Source organism: Artemia sp. Qi Xiang Cuo, chromosome 8 (genome assembly GCF_049724085.1).
Source record: "Artemia sp. Qi Xiang Cuo chromosome 8, ASM4972408v1, whole genome shotgun sequence".
Classification (NCBI taxonomy): domain Eukaryota; kingdom Metazoa; phylum Arthropoda; class Branchiopoda; order Anostraca; family Artemiidae; genus Artemia; species Artemia sp. Qi Xiang Cuo.
The window spans coordinates 47,053,500-47,075,084 of record NC_142801.1 but is presented as its reverse complement, the minus strand read 5'-3'; the positions used below and the strand labels follow the sequence as shown (position 1 = coordinate 47,075,084).

Below are 21,585 nucleotides of genomic sequence, written 5' to 3'. Positions count from 1 at the left end.
ATTTTAACTGAAATCTGTACACAATAAATACATAGACCTGAAAAACAGATCAATTTCAATTTGTCCTAAAATGTTTTCATTACTATTTATTGTGAAACCTTGGTAGTAAAGTTGGCGATTCGTTTCATTTTATGATCTCTTTGGAATTTTAACTGAAATCTGTACACAATAAATCCATAGACCTGAAAAACGGATCAATTTCAATTTGTCCTAAAATGTTTTCATTACTATTTATTGTGAAACCTTGGTGGTAAAGTTGGCGATTCGTTTCATTTTATTATCTCTTTGGAATTTTAACTGAAATCTATATAAAATAAATCCATAGACCTGAAAAACGGACCAATTTCAATTTTTCCTAAAATGTTTTCATTACTATTTATTGTGAAACCTTGGTGGTAAAGTTGACGATTCGTTTCATTTTATTATCTCTTTGGAATTTTAACTGAAATCTGTACACAATAAATCCATAGACCTGAAAAACGGATCAACTTCAATTTGTCCTAAAATGTTTTCATTACTATTTATTGTGAAACCTTGGTGGTAAAGTTGGCGATTCGTTTCATTTTATGATCTCTTTGGAATTTTAACTGAAATCTGTAAAAAATAAATCCATATACCTGAAAAACGGATCAATTTCAATTTTTCCTAAAATGTTTTCATTACTATTTATTGTGAAAACTTGGTGGTAAAGTTGACGATTCGTTTAATTTTATGATCTCTTTGGAATTTTAACTGAAATCTGTACACAATAAATCCATAGACCTGAAAAACGGATCAACTTCAATTTGTCCTAAAATGTTTTCATTACTATTTATTGTGAAACCTTGGTGGTAAAGTTGGCGATTCGTTTTATTTTATAATCTCTTTGGAATTTTAACTGAAATCTGTACATGATAAATCCATAGACCTGAAAAACGGATCAATTTCAATTTGTCCTAAAATGTTTTCATTACTATTTATTGTGAAACCTTGGTGGTAAAGTTGGCGATTCGTTTCATTTTATAATCTCTTTGGAATTTTAACTGAAATCTGTACATGATAAATCCATAGACCTGAAAAACGGATCAATTTCAATTTGTCCTAAAATGTTTTCATTACTATTTATTGTGAAACCTTGGTGGTAAAGTTGACGATTCGTTTCATTTTATGATCTCTTTGGAATTGTAACTGAAATCTGTACACAATAAATCCATAGACCTGAAAAACGGATCAATTTCAATTTGTCCTAAAATGTTTTCATTACTATTTATTGTGAAACCTGGGTGGTAAAGTTGACGATTCGTTTCATTCTATGATCTCTTTGGAATTTTAACTGAAATCTGTACACAATAAATCCATAGACCTGAAAACGGATCAATTTCAATTTGTCCTAAAATGTTTTCATTACTATTTATTGTGAAACCTTGGTGGTAAAGTTGGCGATTCGTTTCATTTTATAATCTCTTTGGAATTTTAACTGAAATCTGTACATGATAAATCCATAGACCTGAAAAACGGATCAATTTCAATTTGTCCTAAAATGTTTTTATTACTATTTATTGTGAAACCTTGATGGTAAAGTTGGCGATTCGTTTCATTTTATGATCTCTTTGGAATTTTAACTGAAATCTGTACATGATAAATCCATAGACCTGAAAAACCGATCAATTTCAATTTGTCCTAAAATGTTTTCATTACTATTTATTGTGAAACCTTGGTGGTAAAGTTGGCGATTCGTTTCATTTTATGATCTCTTTGGAATTTTAACTGAAATCTGTACACAATAAATCCATAGACCTGAAAAACAGATTAATTTTAATTTGCCCTAAAATTTTTTCATTACTATTTATTGTGAAACCTTGGTGGTAAAGTTGGCGATTTGTTTCATTTTATGATCTCTTTGGAATTTTAACTGAAATCTGTACACAATAAATCCATAGACCTGAAAAACGGATCAATTTCAATTTGTCCTAAAATGTTTTCATTACTATTTATTGTGAAACCTTGGTGGTAAAGTTGGCGATTCGTTTCATTTTATGATCTCTTTGGAATTTTAACTGAAATCTGTGCACAATGAATCCATAGACCTGAAAAACGGATCAATTTCAATTTGTCCTAAAATTTTTTCATTAATATTTATTGTGAAACCTTGGTGGTAAAGTTGGCGATTCGTTTCATTTTATGATATCTTTGGACTTTTAACTGAAATCTGTACACAATAAATCCATAGACCTGAAAAACGGATCAATTTCAATTTGTCTAAAATGTTTTCATTACTATTTATTGTGAAACCTTGGTGGTAAAGTTGGCGATTCGTTTCATTTTATGATCTCTTTTGAATTTTAACTGAAATCTGTACACAATAAATCCATAGACCTGAAAAACGGATCAATTTCAATTTGTCCTAAAATGTTTTCATTACTATTTACTGTGAAACCTTGGTGGTAAAGTTGGCGATTCGTTTCATTTTATAATCTCTTTGGAATTTTAACTGAAATCTGTACATGATAAATCCATCGACCTGAAGAACGGATCAATTTCAATTTGTCGTAAAATGTTTTCATTACTATTTATTGTGAAACCTTGGTGGTAAAGTTGGCGATTCGTTTCATTTTATGATCTCTTTGGAATTTTAACTGAAATCTGTACACAATAAATCCATAGACCTGAAAAACGGACCAATTTCAATTTGTCCTAAAATGTTTTCATTACTATTTATTGTGAAACCTTGTTGGTAAAGTTGGTGATTCGTTTCATTTTATGATCTCTTTGGAATTTTAACTGAAATCTGTACACAATAAATCCATAGACCTGAAAAACGGATCAATTTCAATTTGTCCTAAAATGTTTTCATTACTATTTATTGTGAAACTTTGGTGGTAAAGTTGGCGATTCGTTTCATTTTATGATCTCTTTGGAATTTTAACGGGAATCTGTACACAATAAATCCATAGACCTGAAAAACGGATCAATTTCAATTTGTCCTAAAATGTTTTTATTACTATTTATTGTGAAACCTTGGCGGTAAAGTTGGTGATTCGTTTCATTTTATGATCTCTTTTGAATTTTAACTGAAATCTGTACACAATAAATCCATAGACCTGAAAAACGGATCAATTTCAATTTGTCCTAAAATGTTTTCATTACTATTTACTGTGAAACCTTGGTGGTAAAATTGGCGATTCGTTTCATTTTATAATCTCTTTGGAATTTTAACTGAAATCTGTACATGATAAATACATCGAACTGAAAAACGGATCAATTTCAATTTGTCCTAAAATGTTTTCATTACTAGTTATTGTGAAACCTTGGTGGTAAAGTTGGCGATTCGTTTCATTTTATGATCTCTTTGGAATTTTAACTGAAATCTGTACACAATAAATACATAGACCTGAAAAACTGATCAATTTAAATTTGACCTAAAATGTTTTCATTACTATTTATTGTGAAACCTTGGTGGTAAAGTTGGCGATTCGTTTCATTTTATGATCTCTTTGGAATTTTAACTGAAATCTGTACACAATAAATCCATAGACCTGTAAAACGGATCTATTTCAATTTGTCCTTATTTGTTTTCATTTCTATTTATTGTGAAACCTTGGTGGTAAAGTTGGCGATTCGTTTCATTTTATGATCTCTTTGGAATTTTAACTGAAATCTGTGCACAATAAATCCATAGACCTGAAAAACGGATCAATTTCAATTTGTCCTAAAATGTTTTAATTACTATTTATTGTGAAACCTTGGTGGCAAAGTTGGCGATTCGTTTCATTTTATGATCTCTTTGGACTTTTAACTGAAATCTGTACACAATAAATCCATAGACCTGAAGAACGGATCAATTTCAATTTGTCGTAAAATGTTTTCATTACTATTTATTGTGAAACCTTGGTGGTAAAGTTGGCGATTCGTTTCATTTTATGATCTCTTTGGAATTTTAACTGAAATCTGTACACAATAAATCCATAGACCTGAAAAACGGACCAAAGTTGGTGGTAAAGTTGGCGATTCGTTTCATTTTATGATCTATTTGGACTTTTAACTGAAATCTGTACACAATAAATCCATAGACCTGAAGAACGGATCAATTTCAATTTGTCCTAAAATGTTTTCATTACTATTGATTGTGAAACCTTGGTGGTAAAGTTGGCGATTCGTTTCATTTTATGATCTCTTTGGAATTTTAACTGAAATCTGTACACAATAAATACATAGACCTGAAAAACGGACCAATTTCAATTTGTCCTAAAATGTTTTCATTACTATTTATTGTGAAACCTTGGTGGTAAAGTTGGCGATTCGTTTCATTTTATGATCTCTTTGGAATTTTAACTGAAATCTGTACACAATAAATCCATAGACCTGAAAAACGGATCAATTTCAATTTGTCCTAAAATGTTTTCATTACTATTTATTGTGAAACTTTGGTGGTAAAGTTGGCGATTCGTTTCATTTTATGATCTCTTTTGAATTTTAACGGAAATCTCTACAAAATAAATCCATAGACCTGAAAAACGGACCAATTTCAATTTGTCCTAAAATGTTTTCATAACTATTTATTGTGAAAACTTGGTGGTAAAGTTGGTGATTCGTTTCATTTTATGATCTCTTTCGAATTTTAACTGAAATCTGTACATGATAAATCCATAGACCTGAAAAACGGATCAATTTCAATTTGTCCTAAAATGTTTTCATTACTATTTATTGTGAAACCTTGGTGGTAAAGTTGGCGATTCGTTTGATTTTATGATCTCTTTGGAATTTTAACTGAAATCTGTACACAATAAATCCATAGAACTGAAAAATGGATCAATTTCAATTTATCCTAAAATGTTTTCATTACTATTTATTGTGAAACCTTGGTGGTAAAGTTGGCGATTCGTTTCATTTTATGATCTCTTTGGAATTTTAACTGAAATCTGTATAAAATAAATCCATAGACCTGAAAAACGGATCAATTTCAATTTGTCCTAAAATGTTTTCATTACTATTTATTGTGAAAAATTGGTGGTAAAGTTGACGATTCGTTTCATTTTATGATCTCTTTTGAATATTAACTGAAATCTGTAAACAATAAATCCATAGACCTGAAAAACGGATCAATTTCAATTTGTCCTAAGATATTTTCATTACTATTTATTGTGAAACCTTGGTGGTAAAGTTGGTGATTCGTTTCATTTTATGATCTCTTTGGAATTTTAACTGAAATCTGTATAAAATAAATCCATAGACCTGAAAAACGGATCAATTTCAATTTGTCCTAAAATGTTTTCATTACTATTTATTGTGAAACCTTGGTGGTAAAGTTGACGATTCGTTTCATTTTATGATCTCTTTGGAATTTTAACTGAAATCTGTACACAATAAATCCATAGACCTGAAAAACGTATCAATTCAATTTGTCCTAAAATGTTTTCATTACTATTTATTGTGAAACCTTGGTGGTAAAGTTGGCGATTCGTTTTATTTTATAATCTCTTTAGAATTTTAACTGAAATCTGTACATGATAAATCCATAGACCTGAAAAACGGATCAATTTAAATTTGTCCTAAAATGTTTTCATTACTATTTATTGTGAAACCTTGGTGGTAAAGTTGGCGATTCCTTTCATTTTATGATCTCTTTGGAATTTTAACTGAAATCTGTACACAATAAATCCATAGACCTGAAAAACAGATCAATTTTAATTTGTCCTAAAATGTTTTCATTACTATTTATTGTGAAACCTTGGTGGTAAAGTTGGCGATTGGTTTCATTTTAGGATCTCTTTGGAATTTTAACTGAAATCTGTACACAATAAATCCATAGACCTGAAAAACGGATCAATTTCAATTTGTCCTAAAATGTTTTCATTACTATTTATTGTGAAACCTTGGTGGTAAAGTTGGCGATTCGTTTCATTTTAGGATCTCTTTGGAATTTTAACTGAAATATGTACACAATAAATCCATAGACCTGAAAAACGGATCAATTTCAATTTGTCCTAAAATGTTTTCATTACTATTTATTGTGAAACCTTGATGGTAAAGTTGGCGATTCGTTTCATTTTATGATCTCTTTGCAGTTTTAACTGAAATCTGTACACAATAAATCCATAGACCTGAAAAACGGATCAATTTCAATTTGTCCTAAAATGTTTTCATTACTTTTTATTGTGAAACCTTGGTGGAAAAGTTGGCCATTCGTTTCATTTTATGATCTCTTTGGAATTTTAACTGAAATCTGTACATGATAAATCCATAGACCTGAAAACGGATCAATTTCAATTTGTCCTAAAATATTTTCATTACTATTTATTGTGAAACCTCGGTGGTAAAGTTGGCGATTCGTTTCATTTTATGATCTATTCAGACTTTTAACTGAAATCTGTACACAATAAATCCATAGACCTGAAGAACGGATCAATTTCAATTTGTCCTAAAATGTTTTCATTACTATTTATTGTGAAACCTTGGTGGTAAAGTTGGCGATTCGTTTCATTTTATGATCTCTTTGGAATTTTAACTGAAATCTGTACACAGTAAATCCATAGACCTGGAAAACGGAACAATTTCAATTTGTCCTAAAATGTTTTCATTACTATTTATTGTGAAACCTTGGTGGTAAATTTGGCGATTCGTTTCATTTTATGATCTCTTTGGAATTTTAACTGAAATCTGTACACAATAAATCCATAGACCTGAAAAACGGACCAATTTCAATTTGTCCTAAAATGTTTTCATTACTATTTATTGTGAAACCTTGGTGGTAAAGTTGGCGATTCATTTCATTTTATAATCTCTTTGGACTTTTAACTGAAATCTGTACACAATAAATCCATAGACCTGAAGAACGGATCAATTTCAGTTTGTCCTAAAATGTTTTCATTACTATTTATTGTGAAACCTTGGTGGTAAAGTTGGCGATTCGTTTCATTTTATGATCTCTTTGGAATTTTAACTGAAATCTGTACACAATAAATCCATAGACCTGAAAAACGGATCAATTTCAATTTGTCCTAAAATGTTTTCATTACTATTTACTGTGAAACCTTGGTGGTAAAATTGGCGATTCGTTTCATTTTATAATCTCTTTGGAATTTTAACTGAAATCTGTACATGATAAATCCATCGACCTGAAAAACGGATCAATTTCAATTTGTCCTAAAATGTTTTCATTACTAGTTATTGTGAAACCTTGGTGGTAAAGTTGGCGATTCGTTTCATTTTATGATCTCTTTGGAATTTTAACTGAAATCTGTACACAATAAATCCATAGACCTGAAAAACAGATCAATTTTAATTTGCCCTAAAATGTTTTCATTACTATTTATTGTGAAACCTTGGTGGTAAAGTTGGCGATTCGTTTCATTTTATGATCTCTTTGGAATTTTAACTGAAATCTGTACACAATAAATCCATAGACCTGAAAAACGGATCAATTTCAATTTGTCCTAAAATGTTTTCATTTCTATTTATTGTGAAACCTTGGTGGGAAAGTTGGCGATTCGTTTCATTTTATGATCTCTTTGGAATTTTAACTGAAATCTGTGCACAATAAATCCATAGACCTGAAAAACGGATCAATTTCAATTTGTCCTAAAATGTTTTCATTACTATTTATTGTGAAACCTTGGTGGTAAAGTTGGCGATTCGTTTCATTTTATGATCTCTTTGGACTTTTAACTGAAATCTGTACACAATAAATCCATAGACCTGAACAACGGATCAATTTCAATTTGTCGTAAAATGTTTTCATTACTATTTATTGTGAAACCTTGGTGGTAAAGTTGGCGATTCGTTTCATTTTATGATCTCTTTGGAATTTTAACTGAAATTTGTACACAATAAATCCATAGACCTGAAAAACTGACCAAAGTTGGTGTTAAATTTGGCGATTCGTTTCATTTTATGATCTCTTTGGACTTTTAAATGAAATCTGTACACAATAAATCCATAGACCTGAAGAACGGATCAATTTCAATTTGTCCTAAAATGTTTTCATTACTATTGATTGTGAAACCTTGGTGGTAAAGTTGGCGATTCGTTTCATTTTATGATCTCTTTGGAATTTTAACTGAAATCTGTACACAATAAATCCATAGACCTGAAAAACGGACCAATTTCAATTTGTCCTAAAATTTTTTCATTACTATTTATTGGGAAACCTTGGTGGTAAAGTTGGCGATTCGTTTCATATTATGATCTCTTTTGAATTTTAACTGAAATCTGTACACAATAAATCCATAGACCTGAAAAACGGATCAATTTCAATTTGTCCTAAAATGTTTTCATTACTATTTATTGTGAAACTTTGGTGGTAAAGTTGGCGATTCGTTTCATTTTATGATCTCTTTGGAATTTTAACGGAAATCTGTACACAATAAATCCATAGACCTGAAAAACGGACCAATTTCAATTTGTCCTAAAATGTTTTCATAACTATTTATTGTGAAAACTTGGTGGTAAAGTTGGTGATTCGTTTCATTTTATGATCTCTTTCGAATTTTAACTGAAATCTGTACATGATAAATCCATAGACCTGAAAAACGGATCAATTTCAATTTGTCCTAAAATGTTTTCATTACTATTTATTGTGAAACCTTGGTGGTAAAGTTGGCGATTCGTTTGATTTTATGATCTCTTTGGAATTTTAACTGAAATCTGTACACAATAAATCCATAGAACTGAAAAATGGATCAATTTCAATTTTTCCTAAAATGTTTTCATTACTATTTATTGTGAAACCTTGGTGGTAAAGTTGGCGATTCGTTTCATTTTATGATCTCTTTGGAATTTTAACTGAAATCTGTATAAAATAAATCCATAGACCTGAAAAACGGATCAATTTCAATTTGTCCTAAAATGTTTTCATTACTATTTATTGTGAAAAATTGGTGGTAAAGTTGACGATTCGTTTCATTTTATGATCTCTTTGGAATTTTAACTGAAATCTGTACACAATAAATCCATAGACCTGAAAAACGGATCAATTTCAATTTTTCCTAAGATATTTTCATTACTATTTATTGTGAAACCTTGGTGGTAAAGTTGGTGATTCGTTTCATTTTATGATCTCTTTGGAATTTTAACTGAAATCTATATAAAATAAATCCATAGACCTGAAAAACGGATCAATTTCAATTTGTCCTAAAATGTTTTCATTACTATTTATTGTGAAACCTTGGTGGTAAAGTTGACGATTCGTTTCATTTTATGATCTCTTTGGAATTTTAACTGAAATCTGTACACAATAAATCCATAGATCTGAAAAACGGATCAATTCAATTTGTCCTAAAATGTTTTCATTACTATTTATTGTGAAACCTTGGTGGTAAAGTTGGCGATTCGTTTTATTTTATAATCTCTTTAGAATTTTAACTGAAATCTGTACATGATAAATCCATAGACCTGAAGAACGGATCAATTTCAATTTGTCCTAAAATGTTTTCATTACTATTTATTGTGAAACCTTGGTGGTAAAGTTGGCGATTCCTTTCATTTTATGATCTCTTTGGAATTTTAACTGAAATCTGTACACAATAAATCCATAGACCTGAAAAACAGATCAATTTAAATTTGTCCTAAAATGTTTTCATTACTATTTATTGTGAAACCTTGGTGGTAAAGTTGGCGATTGGTTTCATTTTAGGATCTCTTTGGAATTTTAACTGAAATCTGTACACAATAAATCCATAGACCTGAAAAACGGATCAATTTCAATTTGTCCTAAAATGTTTTCATTACTATTTATTGTGAAACCTTGGTGGTAAAGTTGGCGATTCGTTTCATTTTAGGATCTCTTTGGAATTTTAACTGAAATATGTACACAATAAATCCATAGACCTGAAAAACGGATCAATTTCAATTTGTCCTAAAATGTTTTCATTACTATTTATTGTGAAACCTTGATGGTAAAGTTGGCGATTCGTTTCATTTTATGATCTCTTTGCAGTTTTAACTGAAATCTGTACACAATAAATCCATAGACCTGAAAAACGGATCAATTTCAATTTGTCCTAAAATGTTTTCATTACTTTTTATTGTGAAACCTTGGTGGAAAAGTTGGCCATTCGTTTCATTTTATGATCTCTTTGGAATTTTAACTGAAATCTGTACATGATAAATCCATAGACCTGAAAACGGATCAATTTCAATTTGTCCTAAAATATTTTCATTACTATTTATTGTGAAACCTCGGTGGTAAAGTTGGCGATTCGTTTCATTTTATGATCTATTCAGACTTTTAACTGAAATCTGTACACAATAAATCCATAGACCTGAAGAACGGATCAATTTCAATTTGTCCTAAAATGTTTTCATTACTATTTATTGTGAAACCTTGGTGGTAAAGTTGGCGATTCCTTTCATTTTATGATCTCTTTGGAATTTTAACTGAAATCTGTACACAGTAAATCCATAGACCTGGAAAACGGACCAATTTCAATTTGTCCTAAAATGTTTTCATTACTATTTATTGTGAAACCTTGGTGGTAAATTTGGCGATTCGTTTCATTTTATGATCTCTTTGGAATTTTAACTGAAATCTGTACACAATAAATCCATAGACCTGAAAAACGGACCAATTTCAATTTGTCCTAAAATGTTTTCATTACTATTTATTGTGAAACCTTGGTGGTAAAGTTGGCGATTCATTTCATTTTATAATCTCTTTGGACTTTTAACTGAAATCTGTACACAATAAATCCATAGACCTGAAGAACGGATCAATTTCAGTTTGTCCTAAAATGTTTTCATTACTATTTATTGTGAAACCTTGGTGGTAAAGTTGGCGATTCGTTTCATTTTATGATCTCTTTGGAATTTTAACTGAAATCTGTACACAATAAATCCATGGACCTGAAAAACGGACCAATTTCAATTTGTCCTAAAATGTTTTCATTACTATTTATTGTGAAACCTTGGTGGTAAAGTTGGCGATTCGTTTCATTTTATGATCTCTTTGGAATTTTAACTGAAATCTGTACACAATAAATCCATAGACCTGAAAAACGGATCAATTTCAATTTGTCCAAAAATGTTTCCATTACTATTTATTGTGAAACCTTGGTGGTAAAGATGGCGATTCGTTTCATTTTATGATCTCTTTGGAATTTTAACTGAAATCTGTACACAATAAATCCATAGACCTGAAAAACGGATCAATTTCAATTTGTCCTAAAATGTTTTCATTACTATTTACTGTGAAACCTTGGTGGTAAAGTTGGCGATTCGTTTCATTTTATAATCTCTTTGGAATTTTAACTGAAATCTGTACATGATAAATCCATCGACCTGAAAAACGGATCAATTTCAATTTTTTCCTAAAATGTTTTCATTACTATTTATTGTGAAACCTTGGTGGTAAAGTTGGCGATTCGTTTCATTTTATGATCTCTTTGGAATTTTAACTGAAATCTGTACACAATAAATCCATAGACCTGAAAAACAGATCAATTTTAATTTGCCCTAAAATGTTTTCATTACTATTTATTGTGAAACCTTGGTGGTAAAGTTGGTGATTCGTTTCATTTTATGATCTCTTTGGAATTTTAACTTAAATCTGTACACAATAAATCCATAGACCTGAAAAACGGATCAATTTCAATTTGTCCTAAAATGTTTTCATTACTATTTAATGTGAAACCTTGGTGGTAAAGTTGGCGATTCGTTTCATTTTATATTCTCTTTGTAATTTTAACTGAAATCTGTACATGATACATCCATCGACCAGAAAAACGGATCAATTTCAATTTGTCCTAAAATGATTTCATTACTATTTATTGTGAAACCTTGGTGGTAAAGTTGGCGATTCGTTTCATTTTATGATCTCTTTGGAATTTTAACTGAAATCTGTACACAATAAATCCATAGACCTGAAAAACAGATCAATTTTAATTTGCCCTAAAATGTTTTCATTACTATTTATTGTGAAACCTTGGTGGTAAAATTGGCGATTCGTTTCATTTTATTATCTCTTTGGAATTTTAACTGAAATCTGTACAAAATAAATCCATAGACCTGAAAAACGGATAAATTTCAATTTGTCCTAAAATGTTTTCATTACTATTTATTGTGAAACCTTGGTGGTAAAGTTGGCGATTCGTTTCATTTTATGATCTCTTTGGAATTTTAACTGAAATCTGTGCACAATAAATCCATAGACCTGAAAAATGGATCAATTTAAATTTGTCCTAAAATGTTTTCATTACTATTTATTGTGAAACCTTGGTGGTAAAGTTGGCGATTCGTTTCATTTTATGATCTCTTTGAACTTTTAAATGAAATCTGTACACAATAAATCAATAGACCTGAACAACGGATCAATTTCAATTTTTACTAAAATGTTTTCATTACTATTTATTGTGAAACCTTGGTGGTAAAGTTGGCGATTCCTTTCATTTTATGATCTCTTTGGAATTTTAACTGAAATTTGTACACAATAAATCCATAGACCTGATAAACGGACCAAAGTTGGTGGTAAAGTTGGCGATTCGTTTCATTTTATGATCTCTTTGGACTTTTAAATGAAATCTGTACACAATGAATCCATAGACCTGAAGAACGGATCAATTTCAATTTGTCCTAAAATGTTTTCATTACTATTTATTGTGAAACCTTGGTGGTAAAGTTGGCGATTCGTTTCATTTTATTATCTCTTTGGAATTTTAACTGAAATCTGTACAAAATAAATCCATAGACCTGAACAACGGACCAATTTCAATTTGTCCTAAAATGTTTTCATTACTATTTATTGGGAAACCTTGGTGGTAAAGTTGGCGATTCGTTTCATTTTATGATCTCTTTGGAATTTTAACTGAAATCTGTACACAATAAATCCATAGACCTGAAAAACGGATCAATTTCAATTTGTCCTAAAATGTTTTCATTACTATTTATTGTGAAACTTTGGTGGTAAAGTTGGCGATTCGTTTCATTTTATGATCTCTTGGGAATTTTAACGGAAATCTGTACACAATAAATCCATAGACCTGAAAAACGGACCAATTTCAATTTGTCCTAAAATGTTTTCATTACTCGTTATTGTGAAACCTTGGTGGTAAAGTTGGCGATTCGTTTCATTTTATGATCTCTTTTTAATTTTAACTGAAATCTGTACACAATAAATCCATAGACCTGAAAAACGGATCAATTTCAATTTGTCCTAAAATGTTTTCATTACTATTTACTGTGAAACCTTGGTGGTAAAGTTGGCGATTCGTTTCATTTTATAATCTCTTTGGAATTTTAACTGAAATCTGTACATGATAAATCCATCGACCTGAAAAACGGATCAATTTCAATTTGTCCTAAAATGTTTTCATTACTATTTATTGTGAAACCTTGGTGGTAAAGTTGGCGATTCGTTTCATTTTATGATCTCTTTGGAATTTTAACTGAAATCTGTACACAATAAATCCATAGAACTGAAAAACAGATCAATTTTAATTTGCCCTAAAATGTTTTCATTACTATTTATTGTGAAACCTTGGTGGCAAAGTTGACGATTCGTTTCATTTTATGATCTCTTTGTAATTTTAACTGAAATATGTACACAATAAATCCATAGAACTGTAAAAAGGATAAATTTCAATTTGTCCTAAAATGTTTTCATTACTATTTATTGTGAAACCTTGGTGGTAAATTTGGCGATTCGTTTCATTTTATGATCTCTTTGGAATTTTAACTGAAATCTGTGCACAATAAATCCATAGACCTGAAGAACGGATCAATTTCAATTTGTCGTAAAATGTTTTCATTACTATTTATTGTGAAACCTTGGTGGTAAAGTTGGCGATTCGTTTCATTTTATGATCTCTTTGGAATTTTAACTGAAATCTGTACACAATAAATCCATAGACCTGAAAAACGGATAAATTTGAATTTGTCCTAAAATGTTTTCATTACTATTTATTGTGAAACCTTGGTGGTAAAGTTGGCGATTCGTTTCATTTTATGATCTCTTTAGAATTTTAACTGAAATCTGTGCACAATAAATCCATAGACCTGAAAAACGGATCAATTTCAATTTGTCCTAAAATGTTTTCATTACTATTTATTGTGAAACCTTGGTGGTAAAGTTGGCGATTCGTTTCATTTTATGATCTCTTTGAACTTTTAACTGATATCTGTTCACAATAAATCCATAGACCTGAAGAACGGATCAATTTCAATTTGTCCTAAAATGTTTTCATTACTATTTATTGTGAAACCTTGGTGGTAAAGTTGGCGATTCCTTTCATTTTATGATCTCTTTGGAATTTTAACTGAAATCTGTACACAATAAATCAATAGACCTGAAAAACGGACCAAAGTTGGTGGTAAAGTTGGCGATTCGTTTCATTTTATGATCTCTTTGGACTTTTAACTGAAATCTGTACACAATGAATCCATAGACCTGAAGAACGGATCAATTTCAATTTGTCCTAAAATGTTTTCATTACTATTTATTGTGAAACCTTGGTGGTAAAGTTGGCGATTCGTTTCATTTTATGATCTCTTTGGAATTTTAACTGAAATCTGTACACAATAAATCCATAGACCTGAAAAACGGACCAATTTCAATTTGTCCTAAAATGTTTTCATTACTATTTATTGTGAAACCTTGGTGGTAAAGCTGGCGATTCGTTTCATTTTATGATCTCTTTGGAATTTTAACTGAAATCTGTACACAATAAATCCATAGACCTGAAAAACGGATCAATTTCAATTTGTCCTAAAATGTTTTCATTACTATTTATTGTGAAACTTTGGTGGTAAAGTTGGCGATTCGTTTCATTTTATGATCTCTTTGGAATTTTAACGGAAATCTGTACACAATAAATCCATAGACCTGAAAAACGGATCAATTTCAATTTGTCCTAAAATGTTTTCATTACTATTTATTGTGAAACCTTGGTGGTAAAGTTGGCGATTCGTTTCATTTTATGATCTATTTTTAATTTTAACTGAAATCTGTACACAATAAATCCATAGACCTGAAAAACGGATCAATTTCAATTTGTCCTAAAATGTTTTCATTACTATTTACTGTGAAACCTTGGTGGTAAAGTTGGCGATTCGTTTCATTTTATATTCTCTTTGGAATTTTAACTGAAATCTGTACATGATAAATCCATCGACCTGAAAAACGGATCAATTTCAATTTGTCCTAAAATGTTTTCATTACTATTTATTGTGAAACCTTGGTGGTAAAGTTGGCGATTCGTTTCATTTTATGATCTCTTTGGAATTTTAACTGAAATCTGTACACAATAAATCCATAGACCTGAAAAATAGATCAATTTTAATTTGCCCTAAAATGTTTTCATTACTATTTATTGTGAAACCTTGGTGGCAAAGTTGGCGATTCGTTTCATTTTATGATCTCTTTGGAATTTTAACTGAAATCTGTACACAATAAATCCATAGACCTGAAAAACGGATCAATTTCAATTTGTCCTAAAATGTTTTCATTACTATTTATTGTGAAACCTTGGTGGTAAAATTGGCGATTCGTTTCATTTTATGATCTCTTTGGAATTTTAACTGAAATCTGTGCACAATAAATCCATAGACCTGACGAACGGATCAATTTCAATTTGTCCTAAAATGTTTTCATTACTATTTATTGTGAAACCTTGGTGGTAAAGTTGGCGATTCGTTTCATTTTATTATCTCTTTGGAATTTTAACTGAAATCTGTACACAATAAATCCATAGACCTGAAAAACGGATCAATTTCAATTTGTCCTAAAATGTTTTCATTACTATTTATTGTGAAACCTTGGTGGTAAAGTTGGCGATTCGTTTCATTTTATGATCTCTTTGTGAATTCTAACTGAAATCTGTACACAAAAAATCCATAGACCTGAAAAACGGAACAATTTCAATTTGTCCTAAAATGTTTTCATTACTATTTATTGTGAAACCTTGGTGGTAAAGTTGGCGATTCGTTTCATTTTGTGATCTCTTTTGAATTTTAACTGAAATCTGTTCACAATAAATCCATAGACCTGAAAAACGGATCAATTTCAATTTATCCTAAAATGTTTTCATTACTATTTACTGTGAAACCTTGGTGGTAAAGTTGGCGATTCGTTTCATTTTATAATCTCTTTGGAATTTTAACTGAAATCTGTACATGATAAATTCATCGACCTGAAAAACGGATCAATTTCAATTTGTCCTAAAATGTTTTCATTACTATTTATTGTGAAACCTTGGTGGTAAAGTTGGCGATTCGTTTCATTTTATGATCTCTTTGGAATTTTAACTGAAATCTGTACACAATAAATCCATAGACCTGAAAAAAAGATCAATTTAAATTTGACCTAAAATGTTTTCATTACTATTTATTGTGAAACCTTGGTGGTAAAGTTGGCGATTCGTTTCATTTTATGATCTCTTTGGAATTTTAACTGAAATCTGTACACAAAAAATCCATAGACCTGAAAAACGGATCAATTTCAATTTATCCTAAAATGTTTTCATTACTATTTATTGTGAAACCTTGGTGGTAAAGTTGGCGATTCGTTTCATTTTATAATCTCTTTGGAATTTTAACTGAAATCTGTACATTATAAATCCATCGACCTGAAAAACGGATCAATTTCAATTTGTCCTAAAATGTTTTCATTACTATTTATTGTGAAACCTTGGTGGTAAAGTTGGCGATTCGTTTCATTTTATGATCTCTTTGGAATTTTAACTGAAATCTGTACACAATAAATCCATAGACCTGAAAAACAGATCAATTTTAATTTGCCCTAAAATGTTTTCATTACTATTTATTGTGAAACCTTGGTGGTAAAATTGGCGATTCGTTTCATTTTATGATCTCTTTGTAATTTTAACTGAAATCTGTACACAATAAATCCATAGAGCTGAAAAAATGATAAATTTCAATTTGTCCTAAAATGTTTTAATTACTATTTATTGTGAAACCTTGGTGGTAAAGTTGGCGATTCGTTTCATTTTATGATCTCTTTGGAATTTTAACTGAAATCTGTGCACAATAAATCCATAGACCTGAAAAACGGATCAATTTCAATTTGTCCTAAAATGTTTTCATTACTATTTATTGTGAAACCTTGGTGGTAAAGTTGGCGATTCGTTTCATTTTATGATCTCTTTGAACTTTTAACTGAAATCTGTTCACAATAAATCCATAGACCTGAAGAACGGATCAATTTCAATTTGTCCTAAAATGTTTTCATTAATATTTATTGTGAAAACTTGGTGGTAAAGTTGGCGATTCGTTTCATTTTATGATCTCTTTGGAATTTTAACTGAAATCTGTACACAATAAATCCATAGACCTGAAAAACGGACCAAAGTTGGTGGTAAAGTTGGCGATTCGTTTCATTTTATGATCTCTTTGGACTTTTAACTGAAATCTGTACACAATGAATACATAGACCTGAAGAACGGATCAATTTCAATTTGTCCTAAAATGTTTTCATTACTATTTATTGTGAAACCTTGGTGATAAAGTTGGCGATTCGTTTCATTTTATTATCTCTTTGGAATTTTAACTGAAATCTGTACACAATAAATCCATAGACCTGAAAAACGGATCAATTTCAATTTGTCCTAAAATGTTTTCATTACTATTTATTGTGAAACATTGGTGGTAAAGTTGGCGATTCGTTTCATTTTATGATCTCTTTGGAATTTTAACTGAAATCTGTACACAATAAATCCATAGACCTGAAAAACGGATCAATTTCAATTTGTCCTAAAATGTTTTCATTACTATTTATTGTGAAACTTTGGTGGTAAAGTTGGCGATTCGTTTCATTTTATGATCTCTTTGGAATTTTAACGGAAATCTCTACAAAATAAATCCATAGACCTGAAAAACGGATCAATTTCAATTTGTCCTAAAATGTTTTCATTACTATTTATTGTGAAACCTTGGTGGTAAAGTTGGCGATTCGTTTCATTTTATGATCTCTTTTTAATTTTAACTGAAATCTGTACACAATAAATCCATAGACCTGAAAAACGGATCAATTTCAATTTATCCTAAAATTTTTTCATTACTATTTACTGTGAAACCTTGGTGGTAAAGTTGGCGATTCGTTTCATTTTATAATCTCTTTGGACTTTTAACTGAAATCTGTACATGATAAATCCATCGACCTGAAAAACGGATCAATTTCAATTTGTCCTAAAATGTTTTCATTACTATTTATTGTGAAACCTTGGTGGTAAAGTTGGCGATTCGTTTCATTTTATGATCTCTTTGGAATTTTAACTGAAATCTGTACACAATAAATCCATAGACCTGAAAAACAGATCAATTTTAATTTGCCCTAAAATGTTTTCATTACTATTTATTGTGAAACCTTGGTGGCAAAGTTGGCGATTCGTTTCATTTTATGATCTCTTTGGAATTTTAACTGAAATCTGTACACAATAAATCCATAGACCTGAACAACGGATCAATTTCAATTTGTCCTAAAATGTTTTCATTACTATTTATTGTGAAACCTTGGTGGTAAAATTGGCGATTCGTTTCATTTTATGATCTCTTTGGAATTTTAACTGAAATCTGTACACAATAAATCCATAGACCTGAAAAACGGATCAATTTAAATTTGTCCTAAAATGTTTTCATTACTATTTATTGTGAAACCTTGGTGGTAAAGTTGGCGATTCGTTTCATTTTATGATCTCTTTGGACTTTTAACTGAAATCTGTGCACAATAAATCCATATACCTGAAAAACGGATCAATTTCAATTTGTCCTAAAATGTTTTCATTACTATTTATTGTGAAACCTTGGTGGTAAAGTTGGCGATTCGTTTCATTTTATGATCTCTTTGGACTTTTAACTGAAATCTGTACACAATAAATACATAGACCTGAATAACGGATCAATTTCTATTTGTCCTAAAATTTTTTCATTACTATTTATTGTGAAACCTTGGTGGTAAAGTTGGCGATTCGTTTCATTTTATGATCTCTTTGGAATTTTAACTGAAATCTGTACACAATAAATCCATAGACCTGAAAAACGGATCAATTTCAATTTGTCCTAAAATGTTTTCATTACTATTTATTGAAACCTTGGTGGTAAAGTTGGCGATTCGTTTCATTTTATGATCTCTTTGGACTTTTAACTGAAATCTGTACACAATGAATCCATAGACCTGAAGAACGGATCAATTTCAATTTGTCCTAAAAAGTTTTCATTACTATTTATTGTGAAACCTTGGTGGTAAAGTTGGCGATTCGTTTCATTTTATGATCTCTTTGGAATTTTAACTGAAATCTGTACACAATAAATCCATAGACCTGAAAAACGGACCAATTTCAATTTGTCCTAAAATGTTTTCATTACTATTTATTGGGAAACCTTGGTGGTAAAGTTGGCGATTCGTTTCATTTTATGATCTCTTTGGAATTTTAACTGAAATCTGTACACAATAAATCCATAGACCTGAAAAACGGATCAATTTCAATTTGTCCTAAAATGTTTTCATTACTATTTATTGTGAAACTTTGGTGGTAAAGTTGGCGATTCGTTTCATTTTATGATCTCTTTGTAATTTTAACTGAACTCTGTACACAATAAATCCATAGACATGTAAAACGGATCAATTTCAATTTGTCCTAAAATGTTTTCATTACTATTTATTGTGAAACCTTGGTGGTAAAGTTGGCGATTCGTTTCATTTTGTGATCTCTTTTGAATTTTAACTGAAATCTGTACACAATAAATCCATAGACCTGAAAAACGGATCAATTTCAATTTATCCTAAAATGTTTTCATTACTATTTACTGTGAAACCTTGGTGGTAAAGTTGGCGATTCGTTTCATTTTATAATCTCTTTTGAATTTTAACTGAAATCTGTACATGATAAATCCATAGACCTGAAAAACTGATCAATTTGAATTTGTCCTAAAATGTTTTCATTACTATTTATTGTGAAACCTTGGTGGTAAAGTTGGCGATTCGTTTCATTTTATGATCTCTTTGGAATTTTAACTGAAATCTGTACACAATAAATCCATAGACCTGAAAAACAGATCAATTTTAATTTGCCCTAAAATGTTTTCATTACTATTTATTGTGAAACCTTGGTGGTAAAGTTGGCGATTCGTTTCATTTTATGATCTCTTTGGAATTTTAACTGAAATCTGTACACAAAAAATCCATAGACCTGAAAAACGGATCAATTTCAATTTGTCCTAAAATGTTTTCATTACTATTTATTGTGAAACCTTGGTGGTAAAGTTGGCGATTCGTTTCATTTTATGATCTCTTTGGAATTTTAACTGAAATCTGTACACAATAAATCCATAGACCTGAAAAACGGATCAATTTCAATTTGTCCTAAAATGTTTTCATTACTATTTATTGTGAAACCTTGGTGGTAAAGTTGGCGATTCGTTTCATTTTATGATCTCTTTGGAATTTTAACTGAAATCTGTACACAAAAAATCCATAGACCTGAAAAACGGATCAATTTCAATTTGTCCTAAAATGTTTTCATTACTATTTATTGTGAAACCTTGGTGGTAAAGTGGGCGATTCGTTTCATTTTATGATCTCTTTGGAATTTTAACTGAAATCTGTGCACAATAAATCCATAGACCTGAAAAACTGATAAATTTCAATTTGTCCTAAAATGTTTTCATTACTATTTATTGTGAAACCTTGGTGGTAAAGTTGGCGATTCGTTTCATTTTATGATCTCTTTGGAATTTTAACTGAAATCTGTGCACAATAAATCCATAGACCTGAAAAACGGATCAATTTCAATTTATCCTAAAATGTTTTCATTACTATTTATTGTGAAACCTTGGTGGTAAAGTTGGCGATTCGTTTCATTTTATGATCTCTTTGGAATTTTAACTGAAATCTGTACACAATAAATCCATAGACCTGAAAAACGGATCAATTTCAATTTGTCCTAAAATGTTTTCATTACTATTTATTGTGAAACCTTGGTGGTAAAGTTGGCGATTCGTTTCATTTTATGATCTCTTTGGAATTTTAACTGAAATCTGTACACAATAAATCCATAGACCTGAAAAACGGATCAATTTCAATTTGTCCTAAAATGTTTTCATTACTATTTATTGTGAAACCTTGGTGGTAAAGTTGGCGATTCGTTTCATTTTATGATCTCTTTGGAATTTTAACTGAAATCTGTGCACAATAAATCCATAGACCTGAAAAACGGATAAATTTCAATTTGTCCTAAAATGTTTTCATTACTATTTATTGTGAAACCTTGGTGGTAAAGTTGGCGATTCGTTTCATTTTATGATCTCTTTGGAATTTTAACTGAAATCTGTACACAATAAATCCATAGACCTGAAGAACGGATCAATTTCAATTTGTCCTAAAATGTATTCATTACTATTTATTGTGAAACCTTGGTGGTAAAGTTGGCGATTCGTTTCATTTTATGATCTCTTTGGAATTTTAACTGAAATCTGTACACAAAAAATCCATAGACCTGAAAAACGGATCAATTTCAATTTGTCCTAAAATGTTTTCATTACTATTTATTGTGAAACCTTGGTGGTAAAGTGGGCGATTCGTTTCATTTTATGATCTCTTTGGAATTTTAACTGAAATCTGTACACAAAAAATCCATAGACCTGAAAAACGGATCAATTTCAATT

General features: G+C 30.1%; 1 protein-coding gene across 2 annotated transcripts in view; it reads left to right on the top strand.

Annotated features, from left to right (window-relative positions):
• PolH (DNA polymerase eta) overlaps positions 1-21,585 on the top strand; it is a 419,141-nt gene that overhangs the window by 366,855 nt on the left and 30,701 nt on the right. The window lies entirely within an intron of this gene.